Source organism: Pygocentrus nattereri, chromosome 7 (genome assembly GCF_015220715.1).
Source record: "Pygocentrus nattereri isolate fPygNat1 chromosome 7, fPygNat1.pri, whole genome shotgun sequence".
NCBI classification, from domain to species: domain Eukaryota; kingdom Metazoa; phylum Chordata; class Actinopteri; order Characiformes; family Serrasalmidae; genus Pygocentrus; species Pygocentrus nattereri.
In genome coordinates, this window is record NC_051217.1 from 1,335,808 (window position 1) to 1,348,248 (window position 12,441).

Sequence of the window (12,441 nt, forward strand, 5' to 3'; positions counted from 1 at the left end):
AAATTAAAACAAAGAAAAGTTATGACAAGTAAAATGAAGAAGAAATACCACAGACTTAGCACTGTTTCTTGGTCGCTTCTTAAATTTAATCAAATTTGTGTCACTGACCAGGTTAAGGCCTTTTATTAAAAGCTCGCGTTTTCTTTTAGTTTTATCTCTTCCACTGAAGCTCATGTTCGGACCACTCTCAGGAGGATTTGACTCCTCTCCACTCATCAGAGGCTTTTGCACAAATGTTTGGAGTCCACACCGGAACAATTGCACACTGTCATTAAAGCGAAAGGAGGACGCGCCAAATACTAGGAATTTCTGAATTCCATGTTCAGATTTCAAAGATTTTACTTTTCACTTGACTTATTATGCTGACAATGCAATTTATAATGAATAACTGTAAAGAATGCAGAATAGAACTCAGACCTTTGTACCACACAGTATGTTATCAAAGGCTTATATCTCCAAAATGGAAACTTTGGCCCAATCCCGTTTCTTATTTTTACCCCTAGCCCTTGTTTTCGAGTGTATCCTCCTCCTTGAAACTGAGTTACAAGGGTAGTGGTTGAAATCTCCCCCCAAAGAAATGGGACGACCCTTCAAGAACCGGATACGTCATCAGTTGTCATCAGCGACTTTTACGTAAACAGATGAGACGAGGTTTTCCGGCCACTTCCAATATGCCGCCTCACTTGTGTGTCTCATGACAGGACAGGTGAATCATATTTAATAGCCTGGGAAAAGTAACCAGGACGTGTTCTCTCCTGTTTTGTCTCCATGCTATAGCAATAATGGTATATAACACCGACATTTGCCGTTTATCTGAAGGAGACTTTATTCACAACTTCAGTTTTACGCATCAATCAATCAAACGAGTCACTGAATAAAAAAAAAAGCACAAACAAAAAAACTACATCACTTCATTAACAGCCTGCCGGCCTGCAGTGACAGCAGAGGAGGGGAAAGTTCAGCTCCTCACTGCTTAAATACATTTAGGGCGTCATACGCCTTCAAAGACGGGGGCAATTATTTATTATTGCCACCAAGAATTCTTCGGTGATATGAAGCTGATATTAGCTTTGTAATCACATAATGATGCAGCAACCTCATTACAGTCTATTACAGTGATCTTACATTACAGCGGCTTTCTAACAGAGAAATACTCACATTTATGTGTCTCTTTGGCCGCTTGTGCAGCCATCATGCCGATGATTGGCGTAGCAATTTTCTCATAACCCTCCGTTTTTAGTGTCTCTGAAAAATCTCTGTTTGAAGGGCCAAATAACCCTAACACTTCACCCTACCCCTCCATCTCAACGACAGTCGGGACAACCCTACGACTGGACACGAACGCGCAAAAAAGAGGGGTAGGGCTAAGTGTTAGGGGCTAGGGGTGAAATGGGATTGGGCCTTAATCCAAAAAAAAAAAAAAACTTATAGAAGAAAAAAACGTCCATAACCTTAATGTACATTTGAAGTAATGGGATTTTGGCCTTCTCTCAAGCTGCTTCTTGAGGCGTCACCTAAGATGCTTTTTCAACAGACCTGAAGAAGAAGCACACTTTTGAGATCCTTTGTTGCTGAAAACCACTTTTTTGTGGGGCATTTAAAAAAGACATTTATGTTTTCGTTTTTTTTATTATTTATTTATTTAAATTGAAAATGATCATTTAAATAATTTCATACATGGGTTCACTATTTGTATGTCTTGGAAACACATTTCTGTGAAGCATAACCCTTTACATCAAATCACATTTCACCATTTAAGTTTGTGAAAAATACTTATTCACTCAGGCGTGTCCAGACTTTTGACTGGTCATGCATATCTGAGCTGTGTCTAAGCGAGAAAGTCGTCTCATGCTCAATCACAAAGACAATGAGAGAGCAGGATCTCGCATGGTATCAGTCGGTCAGTCAGTGTTTGAGTGAACATGTGCTGTTGCAGCTGGTGAGACAGAAAAGCAAGGGTGAAAGAAAAGGTTAGAAAACTGCGTAACAAAAACAGCCCCCTCCTCTTCAGACCGCGGCGGCTGACTGTAATCCTCCGTCCATAAATCCCTCTGCCAGCAAGGAGAGAGCGAGAGAGGGAGAGGGGGAGAGGACTGGGGTCAGGTGCTTCAGTGTGACCTGTTCTGCTGAGCGACAAGTGTGTGTCTGTGAAGCGCTTATGTAAAAGGCCTTTCCTCTTGTATTTGTCAGTGGCCAATCCAAGACTGCTCATAACAATCCCAGTAAACCTGAAAGTGACTCCAGAAGCAGCCCAAGTAGATCGTCTAAAGTAGCTCAGTGGATTTCCATTCGTAGCCAGTTGAAGAAAACACCAGACACCAAAGTGAATGCTTCAGATCAGTGTAATGTCGTTCTACATCACAGGTCATGCTTGAAACGAGCTGAACTTCTTCGCTTGAGGAACGGAAATGAGCTTTAAGCCCACTAACCACCCCTGCGCATGTTGAAATGTACTTACCCTCATCCGTACCCAAAGCAATGTCCAACAGAAGAAGCCCCGCTGCCCTGAGCTAATGTCTCTGGCTTTGATTTAGCTTTGCTTTCTTCTCTCCCTTGCTAGCTTTCTCTTTACGCTTTGACCGTGAATAGCCATATTTGTATTATCCCCACAATTCAGCCATTGTCTTACAGCTAAAACTGAGCTAGGGCACCTCCCAGTATGTGTATCTGGGACAGATGAAGGCTTGGCAAAGAGGAAGTGTTTCCCTTTGCTGCTTTGGATCTTGTCACATAGACTTTATGCATTGTAAGATCGGGTTGAGCTGAACTTCTGCTGTGCTTTGTTGTGCTATTGTGTAATATGGAGATCCATGTTGACGTGCTGTTAACTTGCCAAGGCGTGCTGATCCACAGCTGAGCTACTGTGGCCAAGAGCTGTGTCATGGCCACACTTGAGGCACCAATTTGGGCTGGGGAAGTTGGAGTGATGCATGAGCGGAAGGTGGGTGGAGCAGTTTTTAGCTCAAGTCAAATTGGCTGTAGGCAAAAATGCCGTTCGACCAATCACGGCCGTCTCTATGCGCTACGTCATCCGCTCATAACGTCCACCCCTCAAGCCTTCACCTTATTAGACATGAAAACCGAGCACTACTGCTGTTCTCACGTCTTTACTGAAAAGATTTTTTTATTCATGATTTTTTTTTATTTATGAATAATAATAACAGTTTCTATCCTCTGCATGCTTGGCTTGTATATTTTCCTTAGTAATACTGATCTTTCTGGTTTGTTACCTCAAGTGCTGTGGTGACTGAGCAGTAACTAAGGGATTATGGGAGTTTTAAGATTTTTTTCACAATACAGTGACAGTGAAGACGTTTATTGGGCAGGGCTGTGCGGTGTAGCATTTGATAGTAGTTATTGCATTATTGCCCTTTGCAATATTGATATTTCGCAATTCATAAACAGTCTTGGTTTTTATCATATGCTGTGTCAGACATGTAATATGACTTTTTATGGGCATTTTGATTAATTAACATGCAACACACATAAGAACTTGGTCCAAATAATGCAGGCTGGTCATCATCTCATGCAAAATCAACAGTTCGGTGTTTTTAATTCACAGTCATGCCACATTTGCAATATAACTAATAATCTGGGTCTGTTATCGTCTCATGTACATTGCATTGTGAAAAATCTTTGTTTTATATTTTTAATCTGCTCTTAAGTTTGAGGAGCAAATAAAACCTTTCCATGCTTCTATTTCCTCCCGTATCGACTATTTCAACTCACAGTACTTGGGAATCTGTCATTCAAGCTTGGCACGGCTATAGCTGGTCCAAAATGCAGCCGAGAGGCTCCTGAGTGCTACCAAGATGTGGGACAGCATCAACCCTGTTCTTGCTTTATTGCACTGGGTATGAATAAAATATAGAATTGAATTTAAAGTTTTGTTTTGCATTTTAAAATCTTTGCATTGCTTGGCTACAAGCTATGTCTCTGACCTCCTCTGCTTCCATTTCATCTCATGAGCCCTGCGGTCTTCTAACTGGCTGCCCCTTTCTATTCCACGCTCTTGGATGAGGTTCAAAGGCAACCCGAGCCTTTTCTTTAGCTGCCCCAAAACTCTTTTCATAAACGAAATTGGTCAAAAGTTGCACTTTTAAGTTTTGGTCAAAAGAGAAAAGCTAAAGATTAAATGGGTCTACAATGAAGTGTCAAAATCTCACACTTAGCAACCCCTTTTAATGATAATAAAAAAGAGAAACAGCAATAAAAAGTGATGAGTGCAGAATGCATACAAACAGTTTGAGTGGTAGCAGATCAACAGTGGAAAAAGTCAACTGTTTAAACAAGCAATTTAAAGTCTCTGTTTAAGTAGAGCATCGAGAGAGGGTTCAGTGCTCAGCTTCTCCACTAAGGGTTTGATGAAATACAGCAAAACAACAGAAACGAGAAGGAAAGTCCCAGTGAGAGATCTCAGTGATCTCTAGCCACCATTTTTTAAATACAGAGGAATTCACGAATAACAGCCAAAGATTAACATAAAAGTGAAAAAACTGTGGAATTTGTTGCCTTTGTTGACCCATCGTTCCCTTAAAAAACTCTTATTGGTTAGGTCTTTGGTCAGGTAACAATATAATCACAACATGACATTTTGTCCACATTGTGCCACACAATTATTGTATGTAAAGAAATCGATAGCAAGAGGCTCAAGTATTGTTTTGTTTTGTTTGTTTGCTTGTTTTGTTTTGTTTTCCCTCCCCCTTTTTCAGTTAAGTTGACCAGAGCAGGCAGATACAATGCCCCGTAAACCTGTGCGCAGAGCTTTCATAGCTCCAACAGAGGGATCTGCTAGCAATCAGTCTCGAAGGACGTTATGTACAGTATGTGTGTGTTTTCACCCCCAGCGATGTGGAATGTTCTTTTGTCAGTGCCTTAATGTATTTGAAATGAAAGAGAAGGGGAGGTGGGGTGATGGTGGTGGGTGGGTAACGGCATGGCCCTCGTAAAAGTTCTGTTGCTGAGCTGCGAGCGCTGGCATACAGGGGAGTTTGATCGAGACTGAAATATGGAAGAAGACGCACATGGTCATAAATCGCTTCAGGTGTGCCTGAGGCTCCACACACAGACCTGAAGAATGTCTGCCTGCAGCTCTCCAGAGGAATTCACCTTTAATCTGCTCTGGGCTGCATTAAATAGGACTGCGTCATGAATACTCTCACAAACAAACAGCAAACACCGCAGGGTCCATCAGTTCCCTGTTGTCTATTGGACCTTGCTGCTGTTTTGTCTGATATGTATTTGTGGATGACGTCTATTTCAGGTGTTCTTTCTAATTATCTGCCCTGTTCACTCTATACCTATCATACTCTCACCATCTTTGTTTGAGGGCTTGTTTCAGAGCCCTAAGTTCTGTGTTCTAGACTCTGGTGTACCAGTACTTCTTTGTTGGTGATACTCCTTTAAGGGAGGCAGACGTGGCTACCTCGCTGACCCTGCTTGTGGAGTTTCTCTTTACTTGTCTGTTCCCCCCTTTAGTCTTTGTTATTACAGATTGACTGTTACAGGTTGATGGTCGGTTACAGTAAAACAGCTGAATGAAAATAAATAGTGTCCCCTGCAACTGAAGCAATGGCTGTCTAGACGTGGAGTGAGGCTTGCTTGTTTCAGCAAGTCCGTGTGTGACTTGATTTTCACTGCTTGTTTCACTGTCTGTAAAGAGATGCTTAAGAGCTTTTTTACAAGATACAGTGGTAAAATCGCTTTGTTTCCTCAGATATGCCTCGGAGCCAGAGTAAACTGTGATTCAGTGTCTGGTAAACTTTACCTCAGTGTTTCATAAACATCGACTGTATTTGAAAAGCGTTGCCTCAGAGATTGATGAATGTTACCTCAGTGTTTGATACACCTATGCTTGATAAGCATTATCTTAGTCGGTGTTCAGTGTTATCTCAGTATTTCACACAGCCACTGTTAGAAAAAAAAAACACTTCCTAAGTGTTTAATAAATATTTCCTCAATGTTGCCTCAGCATTTGATCAATGGTACTTCAATATTATAAATGTTACCTAGTATTTGATCAGTTTCCTCAGTATCACTAATCTTAAGATTTGATAAACATTACCTCGGTGTTTTATAAGTGTTACTTCAGTGTTTTATAAGGGTTACCTCAGTGTTTTATAAGAGTTACCTCAGTGTTTTATAAGAGTTACCTCAGTGTTTTATAAGGGTTACCTCAGTGTTTTAAAAGGGTTACCTCAGTGTTTTATAAGAGTTACCTCAGTGTTTTATAAGGGTTACCTCAGTGTTTTATAAGGGTTACCTCAGTGTTTTATAAGGGTTACCTCAGTGTTTAAGTGTTACCTCAGTGTTTTATAAGGGTTACCTCAGTGTTTTATAAGGGTTACCTCAGTGTTTAAGTGTTACCTCAGTGTTTTATAAGGGTTACCTCAGTGTTTTATAAGAGTTACCTCAGTGTTTTATAAGGGTTACCTCAGTGTTTTATAAGGGTTACCTCAGTGTTTTATAAGAGTTACCTCAGTGTTTTATAAGGGTTACCTCAGTGTTTTATAAGGGTTACCTCAGTGTTTTATAAGAGTTACCTCAGTGTTTTATAAGGGTTACCTCAGTGTTTTATAAGGGTTACCTCAGTGTTTTATAAGGGTTACCTCAGTGTTTTATAAGAGTTACCTCAGTGTTTTATAAGGGTTACCTCAGTGTTTTATAAGTGTTACCTCAGTGTTTTATAAGAGTTACCTCAGTGTTTTATAAGGGTTACCTCAGTGTTTTATAAGAGTTACCTCAGTGTTTTATAAGGGTTACCTCAGTGTTTTATAAGAGTTACCTCAGTGTTTTATAAGGGTTACCTCAGTGTTTTATAAGGGTTACCTCAGTGTTTTATAAGAGTTACCTCAGTGTTTTATAAGTGTTACCTCGGTGTTTTATAAGAGTTACCTCAGTGTTTTATAAGGGTTACCTCTGTGTTTTATAAGAGTTACCTCAGTGTTTTATAAGTGTTACCTCAGTGTTTTATAAGGGTTACCTCAGTGTTTAAGTGTTACCTCAGTGTTTTATAAGTGTTACCTCAGTGTTTTATAAGGGTTACCTCAGTATTTTATAAGTGTTACCTCAGTGTTTTATAAGAGTTACCTCAGTGTTTTATAAGGGTTACCTCAGTGTTTTATAAGAGTCACCTCAGTGTTTTATAAGGGTTACCTCAGTGTTTTATAAGGGTTACCTCAGTGTTTTATGTGTTTTATAAGGGTTACCTCAGTGTTTTATAAGGGTTATCTCAGTGTTTTATAAGGGTTACCTCAGTGTTTTATAAGGGTTACCTCAGTGTTTAAGTGTTACCTCAGTGTTTTATAAGGGTTACCTCAGTGTTTTATAAGGGTTACCTCAGTGTTTAAGGGTTACCTCAGTGTTTTATAAGGTTTACCTTAGTGTTTTATAAGTGTTACCTCAGTGTTTTATAAGGGTTACCTCAGTGTTTTATAAGAGTTACCTCAGTGTTTTATAAGGGTTACCTCAGTGTTTTATGTGTTTTATAAGGGTTACCTCAGTGTTTTATAAGTGTTACCTCAGTGTTTTATAAGGGTTACCTCAGTGTTTTATAAGGGTTACCTCAATGTTTTATAAGAGTTACCTCAGTGTTTTATAAGGGTTACCTCAGTGTTTTATAAGGGTTACCTCAGTGTTTTATAAGGGTTACCTCAGTGTTTCATAAGTGTTACCTCAGTGTTTTATAAGAGTTACCTCAGTGTTTTATAAGGGTTACCTCAGTGTTTTATAAGGGTTACCTCAGTGTTTTATGTGTTTTATAAGGGTTACCTCAGTGTTTTATAAGGGTTACCTCAGTGTTTTATAAGGGTTACCTCAGTGTTTTATAAGAGTTACCTCAGTGTTTTATAAGGGTTACCTCAGTGTTTTATAAGGGTTACCTCAGTGTTTTATAAGAGTTACCTCAGTGTTTTATAAGTGTTACCTCTGTGTTTTATAAGAGTTACCTCAGTGTTTTATAAGGGTTACCTCAGTGTTTTATAAGGAATACCTCAGTGTTTTATAAGGGTTACCTCAGTGTTTAAGTGTTACCTCAGTGTTTTATAAGGGTTACCTCAGTGTTTTATAAGGGTTACCTCAGTGTTTTATAAGTGTTACCTCAGTGTTTCTATAGTGTTACCTCAGTGTTAAGTGTTACCTCAGTGTTTTTAAAGGGTTACCTCAGTGTTTTATAAGGGTTACCTCAGTGTTTAAGTGTTACCTCAGTGTTTTATAAGGGTTACCATCAGTGTTTTATAAGGGTTACCTCAGTGTTTTATAAGAGTTACCTCAGTGTTTTTATAAGGGTTACCTCAGTGTTTTATAAGGGCTTACCTCAGTGTTTTTATAAGAGTTACCTCAGTGTTTTATAAGGGTTACCTCAGTGTTTTATAAGGGTTACCTCAGTGTTTTATAAGGGTTACCTCAGTGTTTTATAAGAGTTACCTCAGTGTTTTATAAGGGTTACCTCTGTGTTTTATAAGAGTTACCTCAGTGTTTTATAAGTGTTACCTCAGTGTTTTATAAGGGTTACCTCAGTGTTTAAGTGTTACCTCAGTGTTTTATAAGGGTTACCTCAGTGTTTTATAAGGGTTACCTCAGTGTTTAAGTGTTACCTCAGTGTTTTATAAGGGTTACCTCAGTGTTTTATAAGGGTTACCTCAGTGTTTTATAAGAGTTACCTCAGTGTTTTATAAGGGTTACCTCAGTGTTTTATAAGGGTTACCTCAGTGTTTTATAAGAGTTACCTCAGTGTTTTATAAGGGTTACCTCAGTGTTTTATAAGGGTTACCTCAGTGTTTTATAAGAGTTACCTCAGTGTTTTATAAGGGTTACCTCAGTGTTTTATAAGTGTTACCTCAGTGTTTTATAAGAGTTACCTCAGTGTTTTATAAGGGTTACCTCAGTGTTTTATAAGAGTTACCTCAGTGGTTTTATAAGGGTTACCTCAGTGTTTTATAAGGGGGTCCCTCAGTGTTTATGTGTTTTATAAGGTTACCTCAGTGTTTTATAGTGTTACCTCAGTGTTTTATAAGAGTTACCCTCAGTGTTTTAAGGGTTACCTCAGTGTTTTATAAGAGTTTACCTCAGTGTTTTATAGGGTACCTCAGTGTTTTATAAGGTTACCTCAGTGTTTATAAGGTGACCTAGTGTTTTATAAGGGTTACCTCCAGTGTTTTATAAGGGTTACCTCAGTGTTTATAGGGTTATCCTCAGTGTTTTATAAGGGTTACCTCAGTGTTTTATAAGTGGTTACCTCAGTGATTAAGTGTTACCTCAGTGTTTTATAAGGGTTACCTCAGTGTTTTATAAGGGTTACCTCAGTGTTTTAAGGGTTACCTCAGTGTTTTATAAGGGTTACCTCAGTGTTTTATAAGTGTTACCTCAGTGTTTTATAAGTGTTACCTCAGTGTTTTATAAGGGTTACCTCAGTGTTTTATAAGGGTTACCTCAGTGTTTTATGTGTTTTATAAGGGTTACCTCAGTGTTTTATAAGTGTTACCTCAGTGTTTTATAAGGGTTACCTCAGTGTTTTTATAAGGGTTACCTCAGTGTTTATAAGGGTTACCTCAGTGTTTATAAGAGTTACCTCAGTGTTTTATAAGGGTACCTCAGTGTTTTATAAGTGTTACCTCAGTGGTTTTATAAGAGTTACCTCAGTGTTTTATAAGGGTTACCTCAGTGTTTTATAAGGGTTACCTCAGTGTTTATAAGTTCGTTACCTAGTGTTATAAGTGTTACCTCCAGTGTTTTATAAGGGTTACCTCAGTGTTTTATAAGAGTACCTCAGTGTTTTATAAGGGTTACCTCAGTGTTTTATAAGGGTTACCTCAGTGTTTTATAAGGGTTACCTCAGTGTTTATAAGTGTTACCTCGGTGTTATAAGAGTTACCTCAGTGTTTTATAAGGGTTACCTGCTGTGTTTTATAAGAGTTTACACTCATGTTGTTTAAGTGTACATCAGTGTTTTATAAGGGTTACCTCAGTGTTTTATAAGGTTACCTCAGTGTTTAAGTGATTACCTCAGTGTTTATAAGGGTTACCTCAGTGTTTTATAAGGGTTACCTCAGTGTTTTATAAGAGTTACCTCAGTGTTTTATAAGGGTTACCTCAGTGTTTATAAGGGTTACCTCAGTGTTTATAAGAGTGGCTACCTCAGTGTTTTATAAGGGTTACCTCAGTGTTTATAAGGGTTCCCTCAGTGTTTTATAGAGTTACCTCAGTGTTTATGAAGGGTTTACCTCAGTGTTTTATAAGGGTTACCTCAGTGTTTTATAAGGTTACCTCAGTGTTTTTAAGGGTTACCTCAGTGTTTTATAAGTGTTACCTCAGTGTTTTATAAGAGTTACCTCAGTGTTTTATAAGGGTTACCTCAGTGTTTTATAAGTGTTACCTCAGTGTTTTATAAGGGTTACCTCAGTGTTTTATAAGGGTTACCTCAGTGTTTTATGTGTTTTATAAGGGTTACCTCAGTGTTTTATAAGGGTTACCTCAGTGTTTTATAAGGGTTACCTCAGTGTTTTATGTGTTTTATAAGGGTTACCTCAGTGTTTTATACGGGTTACCTCAGTGTTTTATAAGGGTTACCTCAGTGTTTAAGTGTTACCTCAGTGTTTTATAAGGGTTACCTCAGTGTTTTATAAGGGTTACCTCAGTGTTTAAGGGTTACCTCAGTGTTTTATAAGGGTTACCTTAGTGTTTTATAAGTGTTACCTCAGTGTTTTATAAGGGTTACCTCAGTGTTTTATAAGAGTTACCTCAGTGTTTTATAAGGGTTACCTCAGTGTTTTATGTGTTTTTTAAGGGTTACCTCAGTGTTTTATAAGTGTTACCTCAGTGTTTAAGTGTTACCTCAGTGTTTTATAAGGGTTACCCTCAGTGTTTTAAGGTTACCTCAGTGTTTAAGTGTTACCTCAGTGTTTTATAAGGTTACCTCAGGTTTTATAAGGGTTACCTCAGTGTTTGATAAGGCGTACCTCAGTGTTTTATAGGGTTACCTCAGTGTTTTATAAGGGTTACCTCAGTGTTTTATAAGAGTTACCTCAGTGTTTTATAAGGGTTACCTCAGTGTTTTATAAGGGTTACCTCAGTGTTTTATAAGTGTTACCTCAGTGTTTTATAAGGGTTACCTCAGTGTTTTATAAGGGTTACCTCCAGTGTTTTATAAGAGTTACCTCAGTGTTTTATAAGGGTTACCCTCAGTGTTTTATAAGAGTTACCTCAGTGTTTTATAAGGGTTACCTCAGTGTTTATAAGTGTTACCTCAGTGTTTTATAAGGGTTACCTCAGTGTTTTATAAGGGTTACCTCAGTGTTTTATAAGAGGTTACCTCATGTTTCTATAAGGGTTACCTCAGTGTTTTATAGGGTTTACCTCAGGTGTTTTATAAGAGTTACCTCAGTGTTTTATAAGGTTACCTCAGTGTTTTATAAGAGTTACCTCAGTGTTTATAAGTGTATACCTCAGTGTTTATAAGAGTTACCTCAGTGTTTATAAGGGTTACCTCAGTGTTTTATAAGGGTTACCTCAGTGTTTTATAAGGTTACCTCAGTGTTTATAAGGGTTTACCTCAGTGTTTTAAGATGTTACCTCAGTGTTTTATAAGGGTACCTCAGTGTTTTATAAGGGTTACCGTCAGTGTTTTATAAGAGTTACCTCAGTGTTTTATAAGGGTTACCTCAGGTTTATAAGGGTTACCTCAGTGTTTTATAGGTTACCTCAGTGTTTTATAAGAGGTTACCTCAGTGTTTATAAGGGTTACCTCAGTGTTTTATAAGAGTTACCTCAGTGTTTTATAAGGGTTTACCTCAGTGTTTTATAAGGGTTACCTCAGTGTTTTATAAGAGTTACCTCAGTTTTATAAGGGGTTACCTCAGTGTTTTATGTGTTTTATAAGGGTTACCTCAGTGTTTTATAAGGGTACCTCAGGTGTTTTATAGGGTTACCGTCATGTTGTAGAAGGTTTACCTCAGTGTTTTATAAGGGTTAACCTCAGTGTTTTATGTGTTTTATAAGGGTTACCTCAGTGTTTTATACGGGTTACCTCAGTGTTTTATAAGGGTTACCTCAGTGTTTAAGTGTTACCTCAGTGTTTTATAAGGGTTACCTCAGTGTTTTATAAGGGTTACCTCAGTGTTTAAGGGTTACCTCAGTGTTTTATAAGGGTTACCTTAGTGTTTTATAAGTGTTACCTCAGTGTTTTATAAGGGTTACCTCAGTGTTTTATAAGAGTTACCTCAGTGTTTTATAAGGGTTACCTCAGTGTTTTATGTGTTTTTTAAGGGTTACCTCAGTGTTTTATAAGTGTTACCTCAGTGTTTAAGTGTTACCTCAGTGTTTTATAAGGGTTACCTCAGTGTTTTATAAGGGTTACCTCAGTGTTTAAGTGTTACCTCAGTGTTTTATAAGGGTTACCTCAGTGTTTTATAAGGGTTACCTCAGTGTTTTATAAGAGTTACCTCA

General features: G+C 38.2%; 1 protein-coding gene across 2 annotated transcripts in view; it reads left to right on the forward strand.

Moving 5' to 3' along the window:
• igf1ra (insulin-like growth factor 1a receptor) overlaps positions 1 to 12,441 on the forward strand; it is a 148,105-nt gene that overhangs the window by 71,296 nt on the left and 64,368 nt on the right. The gene's annotated exons all lie outside the window — the stretch shown is intronic.